Source organism: Scyliorhinus torazame, chromosome 9 (genome assembly GCF_047496885.1).
Source record: "Scyliorhinus torazame isolate Kashiwa2021f chromosome 9, sScyTor2.1, whole genome shotgun sequence".
Classification (NCBI taxonomy): domain Eukaryota; kingdom Metazoa; phylum Chordata; class Chondrichthyes; order Carcharhiniformes; family Scyliorhinidae; genus Scyliorhinus; species Scyliorhinus torazame.
Window position 1 is genome coordinate 163294725 of NC_092715.1, and position 16672 is coordinate 163311396.

General features: G+C 48.0%; 1 long non-coding RNA gene across 1 annotated transcript in view; it reads right to left on the reverse strand.

The window, feature by feature from the left end:
* The window catches only part of LOC140430037 (uncharacterized), a 40083-nt gene extending 24229 nt beyond the window's left edge, over nt 1-15854 (reverse strand). The window contains exons 1-2 of the long non-coding RNA XR_011949291.1: nt 15728-15854; nt 12086-12384 (exon numbers count right to left, since the gene is read on the reverse strand). This is a non-coding gene — a long non-coding RNA (uncharacterized lncRNA). The remainder of the gene's footprint in view (nt 1-12085; nt 12385-15727) is intronic.
* Nucleotides 15855-16672: the final 818 nt, after the last annotated feature.

Here is a 16672-nt window from a genome sequence, read left to right on the forward strand (position 1 = left end):
GTGGGAGGCTTTCAAGTGTCAGTTGAAAGGAATACAGGACAGGCATGTTCCTGTGAGGAAGAAAGATAAATACGGCAATTTTCGGGAACCTTGGATGACGAGTGATATTGTAGGCCTCGTCAAAAAGAAAAAGGAGGCATTTGTCAGGGCTAAAAGGCTGGGAACAGACGAAGCCTGTGTGGCATATAAGGAAAGTAGGAAGGAACTTAAGCAAGGAGTCAGGAGGGCTAGAAGGGGTCATGAAAAGTCATTGGCAAATAGGGTTAAGGAAAATCCCAAGGCTTTTTACACTTACATAAAAAGCAAGAGGGTAGCCAGGGAAAGGGTTGGCCCACTGAAGGATAGGCAAGGGAATCTATGTGTGGAGCCAGAGGAAATGGGCGAGGTACTAAATGAATACTTTGCATCAGTATTCACCAAAGAGAAGGAATTGGTAGATGTTGAGTCTGGAGAAGGGGGTGTAGATAGCCTGGGTCACATTGTGATCCAAAAAGACGAGGTGTTGGGTGTCTTAAAAAATATTAAGGTAGATAAGTCCCCAGGGCCGGATGGGATCTACCCCAGAATACTGAAGGAGGCTGGAGAGGAAATTGCTGAGGCCTTGACAGAAATCTTTGGATCCTCGCTGTCTTCAGGGGATGTCCCGGAGGACTGGAGAATAGCCAATGTTGTTCCTCTGTTTAAGAAGGGTGGCAGGGATAATCCCGGGAACTACAGGCCGGTGAGCCTTACTTCAGTGGTAGGGAAATTACTGGAGAGAATTCTTCGAGACAGGATCTACTCCCATTTGGAAGCAAATGGACGTATTAGTGAGAGGCAGCACGGTTTTGTGAAGGGGAGGTCGTGTCTCACTAACTTGATAGAGTTTTTCGAGGAGGTCACTAAGATGATTGATGCAGGTAGGGCAGTAGATGTTGTCTATATGGACTTCAGTAAGGCCTTTGACAAGGTCCCTCATGGTAGACTAGTACAAAAGGTGAAGTCACACGGGATCAGGGGTGAACTGGCAAGGTGGATACAGAACTGGCTAGGCCATAGAAGGCAGAGGGTAGCAATGGAGGGATGCTTTTCTAATTGGAGGGCTGTGACCAGTGGTGTTCCACAGGGATCAGTGCTGGGACCTTTGCTCTTTGTAGTATATATAAATGATTTGGAGGAAAATGTAACTGGTCTGATTAGTAAGTTTGCAGACGACACAAAGGTTGGTGGAATTGCGGAAAGTGATGAGGACTGTCTGAGGATACAGCAGGATTTAGATTGTCTGGAGACTTGGGCGGAGAGATGGCAGATGGAGTTTAACCTGGACAAATGTGAGGTAATGCATTTTGGAAGGGCTAATGCAGGTAGGGAATATACAGTGAATGGTAGAACCCTCAAGAGTATTGAAAGTCAAAGAGATCTAGGAGTACAGGTCCACAGATCACTGAAAGGGGCTTCACAGGTGGAGAAGGTAGTCAAGAAGGCATACGGCATGCTTGCCTTCATTGGCCGGGGCATTGAGTATAAGAATTGGCAAGTCATGTTGCAGCTGTATAGAACCTTAGTTAGGCCACACTTGGAGTATAGTGTTCAATTCTGGTCGCCACACTACCAGAAGGATGTGGAGGCTTTAGAGAGGGTGCAGAAGAGATTTACCAGAATGTTGCCTGGTATGGAGGGCATAAGCTATGAGGAGCGATTGAATAAACTCGGTTTGTTCTCACTGGAACGAAGGAGGTTGAGGGGCGACCTGATAGAGGTATACAAAATTATGAGGGGCATAGACAGAGTGGATAGTCAGAGGCTTTTCCCCAGGGTAGAGGGGTCAATTACTAGGGGGCATAGGTTTAAGGTGAGAGGGGCAAAGTTTAGAGTAGATGTACGAGGCAAGTTTTTTACGCAGAGGGTAGTGGGTGCCTGGAACTCACTACCGGAGGAGGTAGTGGAGGCAGGGACGATAGGGACATTTAAGGGGCATCTTGACAAATATATGAATAGGATGGGAATAGAAGGATACGGACCCAGGAAGTGTAGAAGATTGTAGTTTAGTCGGGCAGTATGGTCGGCACGGGCTTGGAGGGCCGAAGGGCCTGTTCCTGTGCTGTACATTTCTTTGTTCTTTGTTGTTCTTTGTCTCTCGGTTTTACCACTTCATCAAGTCCCGCAATCTCCCATACTCCTTAGAGGAGGTCCGTACAGTCACAAGGGACTGCCACATCTGCGCGGAATGCAAGCCGCATTTTTTCAGGCCAGATGGAGCGCACCTGATTAAGGCTTCCAGTCCCTTTGAACGCTTCAGTCTCGATTTCAAAGGGCCCCTCCCCTCCACCGACCGCAACGCATATTTTCTTAATGTAGTGGACGAATACTCCCGCTTCCCTTTTGCCATTCCCTGTTCTGACATGACCGCGGCCACAGTCATTAAAGCCCTGAACAGCATCTTCACACTGTTCGGTTACCCCGCATACGTCCACAGCGACAGGGGGTCCTCTTTCATGAGTGACGAGCTGCGCCAGTTCCTGCTCAGCAAGGGCATAGCCTCAAGCAGGACGACCAGCTACAACCCCCGGGGGAACGGGCAAGTAGAAAGGGAGAACGGCACGGTCTGGAAGGCCGTCCTACTGGCCCTACGGTCCAGGGACCTCCCAGTTTCACGGTGGCAGGAGGTCCTCCCGGACGCTCTCCATTCCATCCGGTCGTTATTATGTACGAGCAGTAATCAAACGTCTCATGAGCGTCTCCTTGTCTTCCCTAGGAGGTCCTCCTCTGGTACGTCGCTGCCAACCTGGCTGGCGGCCCCAGGACCCAGCCTGCTCCGAAAGCATGTGCGGGCACATAAGGCGGACCCGTTGGTCGAAAGGGTTCACCTCCTCCACGCGAACCCCCAGTACGCCTACGTGGAGTACCCCGACGGCCGACAGGACACGGTCTCCCTGCGGGATCTGGCGCCCGCCGGCAACACGCACACCCCCCCGACACCATCAACCCAACTCCCCCCCTTCCTGCCACCGTCGCACCCCGCGACCGCCCTCTTCCCAGTAGGATCGGTTCCCCTCCCCTCAGCACCGACCAAGAATCAAGCCCGAGCTGAAACCGTACGGCTCCTGGAGGCGACAACACTGGTACAAGCACCACCACCACCGCCGGGGCCGAGGCGATCGACACGGACGACCAGACCGCCCGACCGACTCGTGGCGTCGATGTAAAACAAATATGGACTGTTCACAAGAACATTTTGCTTTTCTTCCTATACCCTCTGTAAATAGTTGCAACAGGACGAAATTGTCCAATACTGTATTGCCTTGTGAATGTTTCGTCCTCCCAGGACCAGCCCTGTAAACTCTTACCACCATATGAAGCATCACCTCGCTGGGTTCATTTTTGACAAGGGGTGAATGTGGTAGTATGTATTGGGGGTCATGTGGGACTGGAAGCCCTAATGTCATTGGCTGACAGATCCCGGGTCCTGGTTGGCCGTTGACCTCAAGCTCCGCCCTGAAGGCGGAGTATAAGAAGCCGGAGTCTTCCCCCGCAGGCCAGTTTACTATCGAGCTGCGGGGGAACAGACACGCTTAATAAAGCCTCATCGACTTCACTCTATTTGTCTCACAGAGTCTTTGTGCGCGACACCAGGGAGGTGGGAGAGAGGGCTATCTCCTAAGCGGTGGTCGATATGGGTCAATCAAGTAAGCCCCTAATACATAGTGATGTCCCTATAGCAAGTGAGTAACCCCTCTCCCCAAGACCACTCCTTCCCAAGATCTCACCATGTGTCTTGTCTTTTGTCTTACAGGATCATCTTCAAACGAGACCAGCCCGTCCAGAGTACCCACACCCAGCCATGCCCCAGAGGACCAGTCCGGGGACGACACTGACTTCTCGGCACTGCACTCACCTGCACCCTCCACCATCCCAGAGACTATCACTCAGTGGGTCATTTTAGTGAAGAGGCTCCTGGGTCACCATTCAGTGCGCACATCATTCATACAGTAGCACATCAGGTGGAGGTAGGAACTCTTGAGGGAGTGGGCAGTCAGAGGGCTGCACTGTAAATTCTATGATCCCAGGAAATAGCTGTAGTCCATAAAGGTATTGCGCTTCTGGAAAGATTGGCCCAGTCACAACGGTTCATGGCTGAAGATGTCGAGAGCATTGGCCGGGTGCTGGCTGACCTGGGCCAGTCACAGAGGAACATGTTGCACTTGTTGAGAGATGTGTCATAGTCTTTCTGCTCTGTAGCGGAGGGTTTCGAGACCCTGGTTGAGAGGGGGCCTCAAGGAGTAGCCCAGGGGCCATCGAGCACTCCGAGAGAGGAGGAATTGATGGGGCCCGTGCCGGTGTCTCCCACGGGGAGGTGCTGGAACATCTCAGCGCTTCTGAATTTCCCCACCTGACACTGGCACATCTAATGAGGAGCGGGCAGAACAGGATGGCACCTCGTCACAGGGCAAGAAATGCAAGTTGTCCAGGCCCATCCAGGTCCAGGTTCTCCAGAGGACGGCAGCCAAAAGCACCTCAGGCACAGGGCAAGAAATGCAGCAGGCCACCCCATGTCTGGTGTGCTGTCTGGGGAAACACATAGAAGGAGCAGTGGAGCATGCAAAATAATAAAATTAGCCACCAGTTAAGTTGGCACATTGGTTAGAGCTAGAGGTCAGGGCACAGTAAAGTCCATAGACCCAATGAAACACATTTGCACCAAAATTACAACCTGCCTCAATCCTCTGTCTGAAGGGTGTGAGGGATGTGGGAGTATAGGAGATTGGTGGTGCAGGTTGGAGAATGGTACATTTAGGGCCCCCAGGAGAATCTGACTTCTCACTTGGGGTCACCCTCAGAGGCAGCAGGGAACAGGGCCAGGAGTGTGAGGGCCCCTTGTAGGTCAGCTTATCCAGTGAGTACCCATCATTGCTCACCATCTCCATGGCTGCACCCCTGCTTCCACAGCTTCCACCCCCCACACCCCCACCCCCCCCCCACCCCCCCCCCCCCAGCAGGCCACCACGATGTGCATGACCCTCCTAGAGAGGACAGCCCCACCAGAGCGGTCCAGGCATCTGACCCGCATCTTCAGGATACCATTATCCTGAGGGCAGCACGGTAGCATTGTGGATAGCACAATTGCTTCACAGCTCCAGGGTCCCAGGTTCGATTCCGGCTCGGGTCACTGTCTGTGCGGAGTCTGCACATCCTCCCCGTGTGTGCGTGGGTTTCCTCCGGGTGCTCCGGTTTCCTCCCACAGTCCAAAGATATGCAGGTTAGGCGGATTGGCCATGATAAATTGCCCTTAGTGTCCAAAATTGCCCTTAGTGTTGGGTGGGGTTACTGGGTTATGGGGATAGGGTGGAGGTGTTGACCTTGGGTAGGGTGCTCTTTCCAAGAGCCAGTGCAGACTCGATGGGCCGAATGGCCTCCTTCTGCACTGTAAATTCTATGATAATCTATGATAATCTATTACACTGCTCAATGTTACTCCTCGTTGCTACATGGGCGTCATTGTAGTGGTTCTTTGGGTTGGTCTGTGGTCTCCAGGCAGGTGTCATTAGCCAAGACCTGATTGGGTATCCCTTGTCATTCAAGAGCCAACCTCTCACCCGAGGGAGCACCTCGAAGATGTCGGGAACCGACGAGAGCACCAGGATATAGGGGTTGTGCACACTGTGCAGATATCGGCCGCAGGCGTGCATGATGTGCAGCTGGTGGTCACACAACAACTGCACTTTCAGGGAGTGGAAACCCTTCCTGTTGATGAAGGGCACTCCCTGATGAGCCAGTGAGCGTAGAGGGACATGTGCCCATCTATCACCCCCTGTACCTGGGGGATGCCAATGATTGTGGTGAAACCCACTGTCTGGGCATCTTGGTGGGCTTGGACCAGATTGAAGTTTCTGTATCCTTCTGTCTGGCATATAGGGCCAGGCACAGATGTGCATGTGTGCCGATGTCTGAGATATCCCAGAGAGGTCACCGCTCGGCACCTGGAAAGACCCCGAAGCAAAAGCTTTCTTGGCGACCGTCACCTTGATGATCAACTGGTGTGGGTGTTCTCCTCCATAACTCCACAGTTCCAAGTGCACCATCATCTGGCACAGATGTTGCACAGTCTCCCTGGTTAGCCAAAGTCTTTGATGACACGCTCAGTCTGGCAGGTCCTCGAAGGTCAGGCCGCGACTATATAAATGTGGCCTGATGCAGTGCCTCCTACGCACCTCCGTCTTGCTCTGTTGGACGGAAGGCTCTCCAGTCTCACCAGCTGGCCCCTGCTTTTCTGGGGCAGGCTCCTGTAATGCAGGATCCTCCCCGAGCATAGCCTGTGCCTGCAACCTCCATGTATTTGCAAGGGCAGCTGCGGCCAGGTAGATAGCAAGCATTCCTGGCTGTATTCTGAAATTCATTCTCCCTAGGGATGGAAAAGAAATGTTAGCAAGATGAGTATAGGGGCAGCACGGTAGCACAGTGGTTAGCACTGTTGCTTCACAGCGCCAGGGACCTGGGTTCGATTCCCAGCTTGGGTCACTGTCTGTGCGGAGTCTGCACGTTCTCCCTGCATCTGCATGGGTTTCCTCCGGGTGCTCCGGTTCCCTCCCACAAGACCCGAAAGACATGCTTGTTAGGTGCATTGGACATTCTAAATTCTTCTTCAGTCTGGCGACTAAGGGATTTTCACAGTAGCTTCATTGCAGTGTTAATGAAAGCCTACTTGTGACACTAATGAAGATTATTATTCCCTCGCCCATCCAATACCAACAGGCTATACGGCGATCCTGAGTTACACTTCAGCTCCAGCCTTCACATGCTCCCCCCCCAACCCACCTCCACCCCTTAGCCATCCTCCCTGATGTGGTGCCTACCACACTGCAACCCTAACCCCATCAGTGAGTGCACCATGGAGCCTCTATCCTCACCACCCATCCCTGTCAAAAGGGGTACCGGTGGCTGGCGCAACCCATATCAGTGATAGGCTCCACGGCCCCTGTCTTGGCTCCACAGTGGGGTCCACTGTGGGTGTCCTCACTGGGTGGGTCGGGTATTATCCTGCCAACAGGGTGGCACCTGGTTGTGTGGTGGAGAGCGTCACTGTGTTCCACCACATACCCCATACTTAGAGGCTTGGGTGCGGGCTGGTCCTCCAGTTGGGGGTGGGTTCCTGCTGGGGACTTAAGGGCAGTGTGATGTGGATCCTGGGTGTGGCACACATGTTGTGCAACCTGACCAGGGGCAGAATGGATGGGAACAGGGGCGCAGTGGGCAGGCAGGGCTTGGTCACAGCTGGTGGTCTGAAGGAGTGGGCTAGCTGATAGTGTCACTGGTGAGGCCTCTGCCCTGAGAGGGGCAGTGTGCCACGGAGAGTGCCAAAGACCACAGTGCATGTGCCCTTTGCTTCTAAACCTCTACCAGCTAGAAGGGCAAGCGCAGAAGATGCACGGGAACACCACCACCTGCAACTTCCCCTCCAGTCCTCAGCCCATCCTGATTTGGAACTATATCATTATTCCTTCCCTTTCGATGGGGAAAAATCACTCCCGAACATCACTATGTGTGTACCTACACCACATATACTGCAGTAGTTCAACTATCTCACCACCATTTTCTCAAGGGAAATTAGGGATGGACAATGAAAATGCTTGGGCTGCCACAAGAATTTTAAAAATCAGCCGAGAGCCATTGCCGAGGCTTATGAATAGTGGCCACTTAGGTGAGGCGCCAGAGGGCTAATGGTGTCTGTGCAACCAGGCCCCATAACAGCCATTTTTATATTGCGTTCATCCAACTCATTCCCATTGCATTAGCACCAGGCAATGGTAACACCAAAATATGTTTACTGACATAACTAATACTGACAGCTGGGAAGAGCTACTGAGAGTATCAAGATAGCATTACGAACAGTGCTAATGGTGATGCTAATAAAATTTAAAAAACAATCTATGATTGCAGAAAGGTTAGACTGCTCTAACCTTGCATTATTTTACAAGCTGATATTATCAAGTAAATATTCTCAAATAATCTTTAAAGATACATTTCTTTGTCTCTGGGGAAAAAAATCTGCCCATGTAATCTGAAAGGAAACAAGCAGGTTTGAATCATACTGTCACATAAATTGAACAAAGTTTTGAAAGATCAAAAAGAGTGCACAGGATTACTCAGAACATCTCAATATCCCCAAAGTATAGTCAAATATAAAATATAATGAACAACACAGAAAACTGCACAGATCAAAGGAAATTTAATTGGTCTCAGCTAATAGCTACTTTTCTCTGTTTTTTCCTCTTCCAAGCCGAATGCTTTCAGGTCAATTCTGGCATTTCTTTCCCAACACAATGCAATCAGCTAACTCAGGTAACAGTTCAAATCCCAAGCCTTTCTGGTCTGGGTGGCTCAGTTATTTGCTGAATAAACTTACTTATCCGTTGAACGAATCGGCACCAGATGATCGGTAAATATTTCAATTTTCGGAACAAGAGAGACAGCAACTCTCTACACAGTTCAAACAGTCTCTTAAATACATTCCAAAAATCAGTTTTTCCAGTTTGTTTAAGTGGTGTGAAGCCCTTTCCCCAATGGAGTGAAGTTCTTCAATTTACTTGATAATATCAGCTTGTAAAATAATGCAATCACAAAGGTGATAGTTTTAGATTCATATTACACCCCTGCAATGTACAAATCTCTAAGCCTACCACAAAGGGTGTCTTCACTCTTTGAAGAGCATTTCTGAATGCCCAATGAGGACTAGCCAGGATTTGGTGGGCCAAGAATCACTGTGCACAGCTGCTATTAAGTTAACTCAAATTGGCAATGACCTTCAAAAGGCAAAGACTGGGTGATCTGGGAGTTGGCACACTCATATTGTTTGAATAGGGAGTTCTCTTCCGAAGTTGAATAGGGGGCTGGATTCTCCGCACTGATGTGCCACATTTCTATTTCACCCCTCCGGCAGAATGCTCCGTTACACCGGCTGGTCAATGGCGTTTCCCATTGTGGGGCAGCCACACGTCGTCGGGAAATGCCCGGGCTGCTGGCAAAACGGAGCATCCCGCCGGCGGAGAATCCAGCCCAGGATATTGGATTTGAAAATCTGTGGTCATTCTGGTGTACTCCAGTTTTAACTTTGGCAGGACCTACACCTTACAGCTGGTAAGTAGGTCTGGGCCCCAATATACCAGGCCCCATCATAGCGCCAGCGTTTCTTCAGTAACACCTACCCACATCACAGTTAACAATTGACATATAAGTGAGCACAATCAGAGGACGGACCCTGAACATCAGGCCTTCATTGAGACTTAGCATGTGGTTGGCAGAGGTGCTTTTGGTTGGACCAAAAATATCTCCTCAACAGGGCAGGAATCCAAAAACCCCAGAACTTCAGATGCTGACTGCAACCCCAAAGAAAATGTTGTTTATGTAATAAATAATAAAGAGCTTTCTGGCATAATTCTATGTTGTTTGTTGCTGGTGAAAGGTGGTGGTGGGATGGGGGGGAAGGGGGGAGGCAATACTGTCTCCGTTGATTTCCACCCATCCAAGAATCGATATTACATTTTATATAGTGGGTACTCTATTGATGTGATCTCCCTCCATTTACAGGCCACTGAGGTAGCCTCCCCTGACCCTGAAAATTTTGTAGTGGTCAATAATGGAGGTTCTTTGGAGGCATAATCCCAATAAAAGATTTTCCGGGATATATATTTTCATCTGTGATCCCTGGATCTCAGGGGTATTGTCAGGAAATCTCAAAGGATCATCCTCCTTCTACACTTCTCCTTATTTCTTGACTTCAGAAAACCTCTGCTACTTATACAAGTAAAAACAAGTTTCCTGTGATGATCGTGGTATTTTCCATTCTTTAGTTCAGACTGTTATTTGGAAGTTAGGGTTTGAGAGCCAAAATATGTTCAGTCCATAATCACTGGCATCCTTCACATAAAGGTCACAAAAATAAACTCATCACATTGATAAGAGAAAGCACTTAGCCAAAATACTTTTTAAATTAAATAAAATGATGATTCAAATGCGACTGTCAGGTAAACATTTTAGCCTGGATATTCATGGACTTATGGACACTTTGGGGACCTTCCAAAATGGAAGGTGGGCCCTGAGCCTGGAAGTCCACCCTAATATTTGACATATCCCATTTTCCCCCAGGGAGGAATGGGGCCAAGTCAAAACCAAACTGAACATGGTTGTTTGAGGAAAGACGTTCTTGCTGTTGAGAGTGTCCAGCGAAGGTTCACCAGACTAATTCCTGTGATGGCAGGACTGACATATGAAAAAAGACTGGGTCGACTGGGCTTGTACTCACTGGAGTTTAGAAGAATGAGAGGGAATCGCACAGAATCATATAGAATCCTGATGGGACCGGACAGGCTAGATGCGGGAAGAATGTTCCTGATGTTGGGGATGTCCATAACTAGGGGTCACAGGCTAAGAATAAGGAGTTAGCCATTCAGGACTGAGAGGAGGAAGAACTTCTTCTCTCACAGAGTTGTGAACTTATGGAATTCTCTACCACAAAAAGCTGTTGGGGCCAGTTTGTGGGATAAAAGGATAAAGTGATCAAAGGGGAAGGAGAGAGAGCAGAGTGGGATATTGAATGATCGTATTGAATGGTGGTACAGGCTCAAAGGGCCGAATGGCCTACCCCTGCATCTATTTTCTACGTTTCTATGTTTCTATATTTGGATTCAGTACTGAGTTCAAGCAGAACCTATTTTCACTGCAGTAAAGTTATAATCCCACAGTGTGGAGTTACAAATCTTTAAATAAATCATAAATGCCGTTGAAAGGCAGATAAGGTCTGCAGAATTATCAAGATATCAAGTTATTTAAATGGACGGTCCTTTGATAATTGAAAAATAACTGCCTGCTGTGTCTGTGAGGGTTGACAAAAATCTGTTCTAGCAGTTTCAATAGCTGTTTGTTGACATAACCCTAAAGCTATAATTATAGCATTATTAATGTTTGACTGCTTTGCACAACATATCATTAACACAGTGGGGGTTGTAAGATCACAGCTTGATTGACAGTTCAAAGAGATTATTGAATGATTAACTGTCTTTGGTATGGGTTATTAATAAAAGTCTGTTTGATTTGATATAGGATTAAGTACTTGATGGAATTTAAATGTTCTGAATATTCTTTTGTGAATGAGATTTTTAAATAGAGAACTCTGGAATAGATATTTAGAACTTTCTTTTGTTTAATCTCAGTATTGCTCCTGCGGTCTGCCCATAGTGCATATTTGGTGAGTTAATATGGAAGGTATAAAGGCAAAGGATGCAGGGTAAGTGTCATGAGTTAGCACTGAATTGGCATGTTGATATAAGGAGCCTTTGGGGGTGAGTGGGGCAAGGGTTGTCATAGAGCAATGAAGGGTCCTTGAGGATGTGTTGACATGATATCTGCATGGGGAATCAGTGGAGGGGTGATAGAGTGTGAGGGGGCAGGCCTGAAGGCCTAATGTTTAAGAAAACAACTGAGGTTGGCCTTTTAAACAGTTTTGGTAGCAGCTGTGGCTGCCCCCTATCTTTGTTCAGGGGTGGCAGACCTGAATCTATCTCCCACCCGCATCCCACCTGAAGTGGATGCAGCAAGCCAGGTAATTTCCTGACTCCTGCTACCCAGCGCAGGAGCAAAAGTCCAGCCCTTCCTGTTCATTGCTAATGCTTCGAGTCAATTTGGTTCAAATTAATGCAATTGTGTCAGCTTCATTTAATTTAATATCTAGACTTATTCTCAATTTGAATAGATGGCATTTAAACTACTTTTTCCCATTAATCAAAATGCGTTTTGTTGGACATGACATATTATACAAAGGAACCCAGACATGTACAGCAATAAAATACACAAGTTTCCTTAACAGAATGATCTGCTTGGTTGATTTAGAGTGAAATAATGGCTTAAATCCGTGACACCCATTTCTAGAACTCAGTTTTTCATAATTACAAGTCCTCTTATTATGCACCCTTTTAAAAACATTTATCCGGAGCCAATTTGTTCAAGAATGTATTCCCATATCTAAATGACTGTCCTCTACACATGTTTAGCACTTGTTTGTTTTACATTTAGAAAACACTAACAGTTATGTGAAAGGTAAATGCAGCAGAATTACCCTCATTAAGGAAACAGCATCTGGCCATCTGTAGATGTCTAATGTTGACCTGTGAATAAATGAATCTTGAAAAGTGGCATTGTACTTGATAAATGTTCCAGCTTTCTCCCAACCAATTTAGCAAATTTTGCTTATTTAAGGATTGTCCCTTGTGGTAGCAGGTCATAAAATTTCATCTAACAGTCAGTGAGTATTCAGTCTGAAGCCAATCTGTTGCCATTTAAGGGGCCTATTCAGCTCGCTGTGCAAACACCAGCAGCAGTCCAGCTTTATTATGCAGTTCCATAGTATTCAAAATGCTGAGGGAGGAAGAAAGAAGATCACATTAATACATTCTAAACTTATTTTTTTTAGGAGCACAATAGGTCTTTGTTCCACTGGTATTATGAGCTGTCTGTTATTTATAACAGTGTAACTAACATTTTGCTGAGAGACACAATTGCATAAGGTCTTGTTCATAGGCTCTGGGTCTGAGAGTGATGGCAGGCAGGTCTGTGTCTGCGCTTCTCCACATAATCCCTGTGGGACTGTTGCCAAGTGGAGGCCAACCACTTATTCACAGGAAGAGAAATAATAAATTAGACTATTTTAAATTCGGTCTGGAACTGGATTCTCCATTTTGGAGACTATGTCCTCACGCCGGCATGAAAACGATGGCGTTTCACAACGGAAAAATCGTCGTGAACCGGCCATCGATTCCCTGTTCCATGGGGGGGGGGGGGGGGGGTAGCAGCCAGGCAGCGTAGAGCAGCCGGCTCTAGCTGCCGGTATGTCCTGGAGAATTTGTTCGTGGCTGTGCATGTGCACGCCGGCGGCCTGCAGCGGCAGCGGCGTGCTTCATGGCGGATGCCACTCACGGACCCGGCCCGTGAAATAGTCCCCCCCCTTTGGCCAGCAAGCGCTCCCCAGACCGCCCGACCACAGTGCCCCCAGCCCCGAATATGAGTCCACAGCCGCCACGCTGAGTTCTCGATGGGTGAGGCCACATGTGTCCCACGCTGTCGGAACTCGGCCGGTCGGCTCGGAGCATCAGGGAGCGGGCCTCAGCCAATGTACAAAGGCCGTGGATATGGCGTGCGGCTTACTCTGTGAGTACACTGCCTTTCAGGGGGTGGAGTATCGCGAAAGCGGTGCCGCCCCCGATTTCATCGCCTCGGGAATTTTCCGCCTCGTCGCTGAACGTGATTTTGATGTTGGGGATCGGAGAATCCAGCCCCTGTTCTTTTAAATAGCTCTCTCTTGCTATTTTACGGGTGGGATTCGCTATTATTTTTTGCCTCTTTATTTTGCCTCCTCACCCAAAGCTGAGGTTCCTGTTGGGGGCTTGGCCTAATGGAGTTAGTCATCCTACAGTAGCTGATGCAAGTGGCCATTTCCTCATTTGGGAGTCAAACCAGAAGGGCAAATTTTCTGTTGGCATTCGCCACGAACGAAAATAGTGACGTCAGTGAAAAATCCCGTGAGACCTCGTGAATGGGAATCCCAGCAGCGGGACCTTGTTCCCTGACTTTCCATGCCCCTTACTTTATGCAGTAATCTAATTTGAATTTATTTAAATAAATTTACTTGAGCTTAAAGGGCTTCCCTGCCATATGTTTCCCTCCAGATAATGAATTCCCCCCTCGTTGATATGACATCACGTCGGCGAGGTTTACAACAGATAATTTAAAATGTGAGACAGTCACGGGGAACCCGCCGGGGAGGCAAAGACAAGAATAAGCCCCAGGCCCATGTTTGCGTGGGTTTCACTCCCACAACCCAAAGATGTGCAGGGTAGGTGAATTGGCCATGCTAAATTGCCCCTTAATTGGAAAAAATGAATTGAGTACTCTAAATTTTAAAAAAACGAGTAGGCCCCACGGTGAAAGGGACATGCCCAGGCAGTACGCTGGCACTGCCCCAGCACATTGACACTGTCAGGGGCAGTTTCAACCTGGCAGTTCTAGTGCCAGGGGAGGTCTCTCGGGGGTGCTCCACTGGGGAGGGGTTCCCCTTATGTGCTTGGGGATTGCCCTAGTGCCTGTGTGGGGAGGGGGGTTTCCCTTATTTGTGGGCGGAGAGGAGTATTTTCTTCCCCGTAGATCAGGGAGCCTCTGTGGAGCAGGCGTCCTATCAGGTCCCGCCCTGCCAGTATGATGACATAAATCGCGCCCCACAAATTTCCTGTGCCAGCGAATCTGAAGAGAAAACTCGCCTATGAAGTTGGAGAGCTACGTGCTGATTTTCTTCCCCCAACCAGCCCTCTGTGCACAGAGTACAAAATCCCACGCAATGAATATCAGTAGGCCATTTAACCAGAGAGCGACATATTAAGCTGAGTTTTCCGGGGGCCAAAGATGAGATTTAGGAGGTGTGACCAGCACCAAAGTTGGAAAATAGCTGGTTGGGTCAGCTATCCACCTCCCAACGATCTTGCCAGAGACCCTTTGTCTTTGCCGGAGTTGATAATGAGTTTTTGGATGCTTTTAAAAACACCTTGGCTGGAAACACAGGGGGGTCTCCATTGTTTGTCAGAGGAACATACCCCAGCCATCACTGTCAGTGGCTAGCTGTACATTCTCAGTCATCTTCAAGGTTTTATCAATTTTAAAATATAAAACGCAGGTGTTTTTTAAAGTCCAATCATTCTGTTTACATCTCAATGGGTTTTTTCTCCAATATCATGACAGCGGGTCAACATAGCAGAGGTTAACTGCTCGGCAACACCGGGGAGCCAATTAGGCAATTCACGGTCCACTTGTAGAAAGTTGATGGTATTGCTGCCAGGATCTTCTACTAAGGGTGAAGTCTGGCACGTAACCGGACACAGCCTCCTTGCAGCAGGATGGGAAACTGTTATGTATCAGAGTAACACCATTGGCTGCTGCAATGTCACATGTTAAGCAATGATGTCATCAGAGCTTTTTGTGGCGTTCACCATTGTACCCTGTTCAAGCAGCATCTTGTAAATAAAACCCTAAAACTGTGTTGTACGAACTCTGATTTTTTTCTCTTTGCGGCAGCAACAAAGAACATAACTGTGGTAGTCTGTATTAGGGGTATTACGGTACCTAGGTTGGAGGTACCTGATACTGTAAGATCATTGGTGTTGGAGGTACCTGATACTGTAAGATCATTGGTGGAGCCTATCTGCTGGCTCCGCCCAGAAAGGCGAAGTATAAGAGTCTGTGTTTCCCTAGCTGCTGCATGCTGTACCTACGATGCTGGGGGAAGCATCTAGTTCAATAAAGCCTTCAATTGTCCTACAATCTCTCTTCGGGAGTTATTGATCGAGCATCAATAACAAAAGAGAAACTGGTGACGAGATCTGGGCTGTAAAAGAAATAATGGGAGAAAACAACTTTCATTGGCGATTCTGTGAGACAGAACACAGAATCATTGACGGAGATCCAGACCCATAAACCATCGAGAGCGATGTTGGGAGAAATATCGTCGCGTCCAAGGCGAAATCATCATGGTGGCAGGAAAAACTTCTCTCAGGTAAATATCAGGACATTATACAGTGTGTAGCAGGGCACCGGCGAATCATCCAGTCGATCGCAACAGTCGTTGGTGCAAGTGAAAGGTTTTCAAAACAAAAGCTATCGGACAGCTGCGAATTACTGGGGGCGTTCTTCAAACGGAGGATTTCAGTACACTTACCGTTGGAGTAGGTAAAGCTGCGGAGACCTCGCCCGTGGCTGTGGGAATGTGAACCCATGGCGTTGCCGACTCTGCAACCTAGTGCCGAGAATCGATAGTGAGTCTCAGGAACAGCTAGTCTGCCTGTGCGCTGCGAGCTTTAAACAGAGAGAAAATAAACAACAGAGTAGACAAGCTGTAGACTAAGTAACACAGAACAGAGGGTTGCAATCTAATAATGGCAGGAAGAAATGATGCAATAGACACATTTGATGATGAGGAGGAGGAGACATGGAACCCTTATGAGGAAAGGTTCCAGTCATTCCTTAAAGCCAACCAGACACCAGCAGACCTGCAAACTTTCTCAGCTCAGTTGGGAGGAAAACATTCATGTTGTTACAGATTTAGTGCACCCAGCTAAACCTGGTGACAGATCAAATGATGAGTTAATGAGTGTTTGAAAGAATATTTCTCTCCCCGTCCACTATTAATAGCTGAAAATTCTGCTTTCACCATCGAGCACAGGAGGAAGAGGAAAACATTTCAGAGTTTGTTGCATCACTGTGAAAGCTGAGAAAGTACTGTGAATTTGGCCAGACTTTGGATGATACACTTTGCAACCGATTAGTTTGTGGCCTCAGGAATAAAGTTATCCAAATGAAATTGAAGGTGCATTAACCTTAAAATCTGCTGTAGAAATCGCAACATCTATGGAACTGGTTGCGAGAAAAGCTTTGCTGATTGGAGTTGGAGCCAAAATCTATAAGATGGAATCTGTAAGAAGCAGGTCCACCAAGAACCTACCATGTCATTGCTGCAACCAAGTGGGATATCTGGCTGGAGGTTGTTGGAGCAAGGAGAACAAATGCAAAAATTGTGGCAAAGTTGGTCACATTGCCAAGGCATGTTAGTCACACCAACCTTCATCAGCACAAAAGAAGTGCACCAAGAAAAATACTGCAAAAT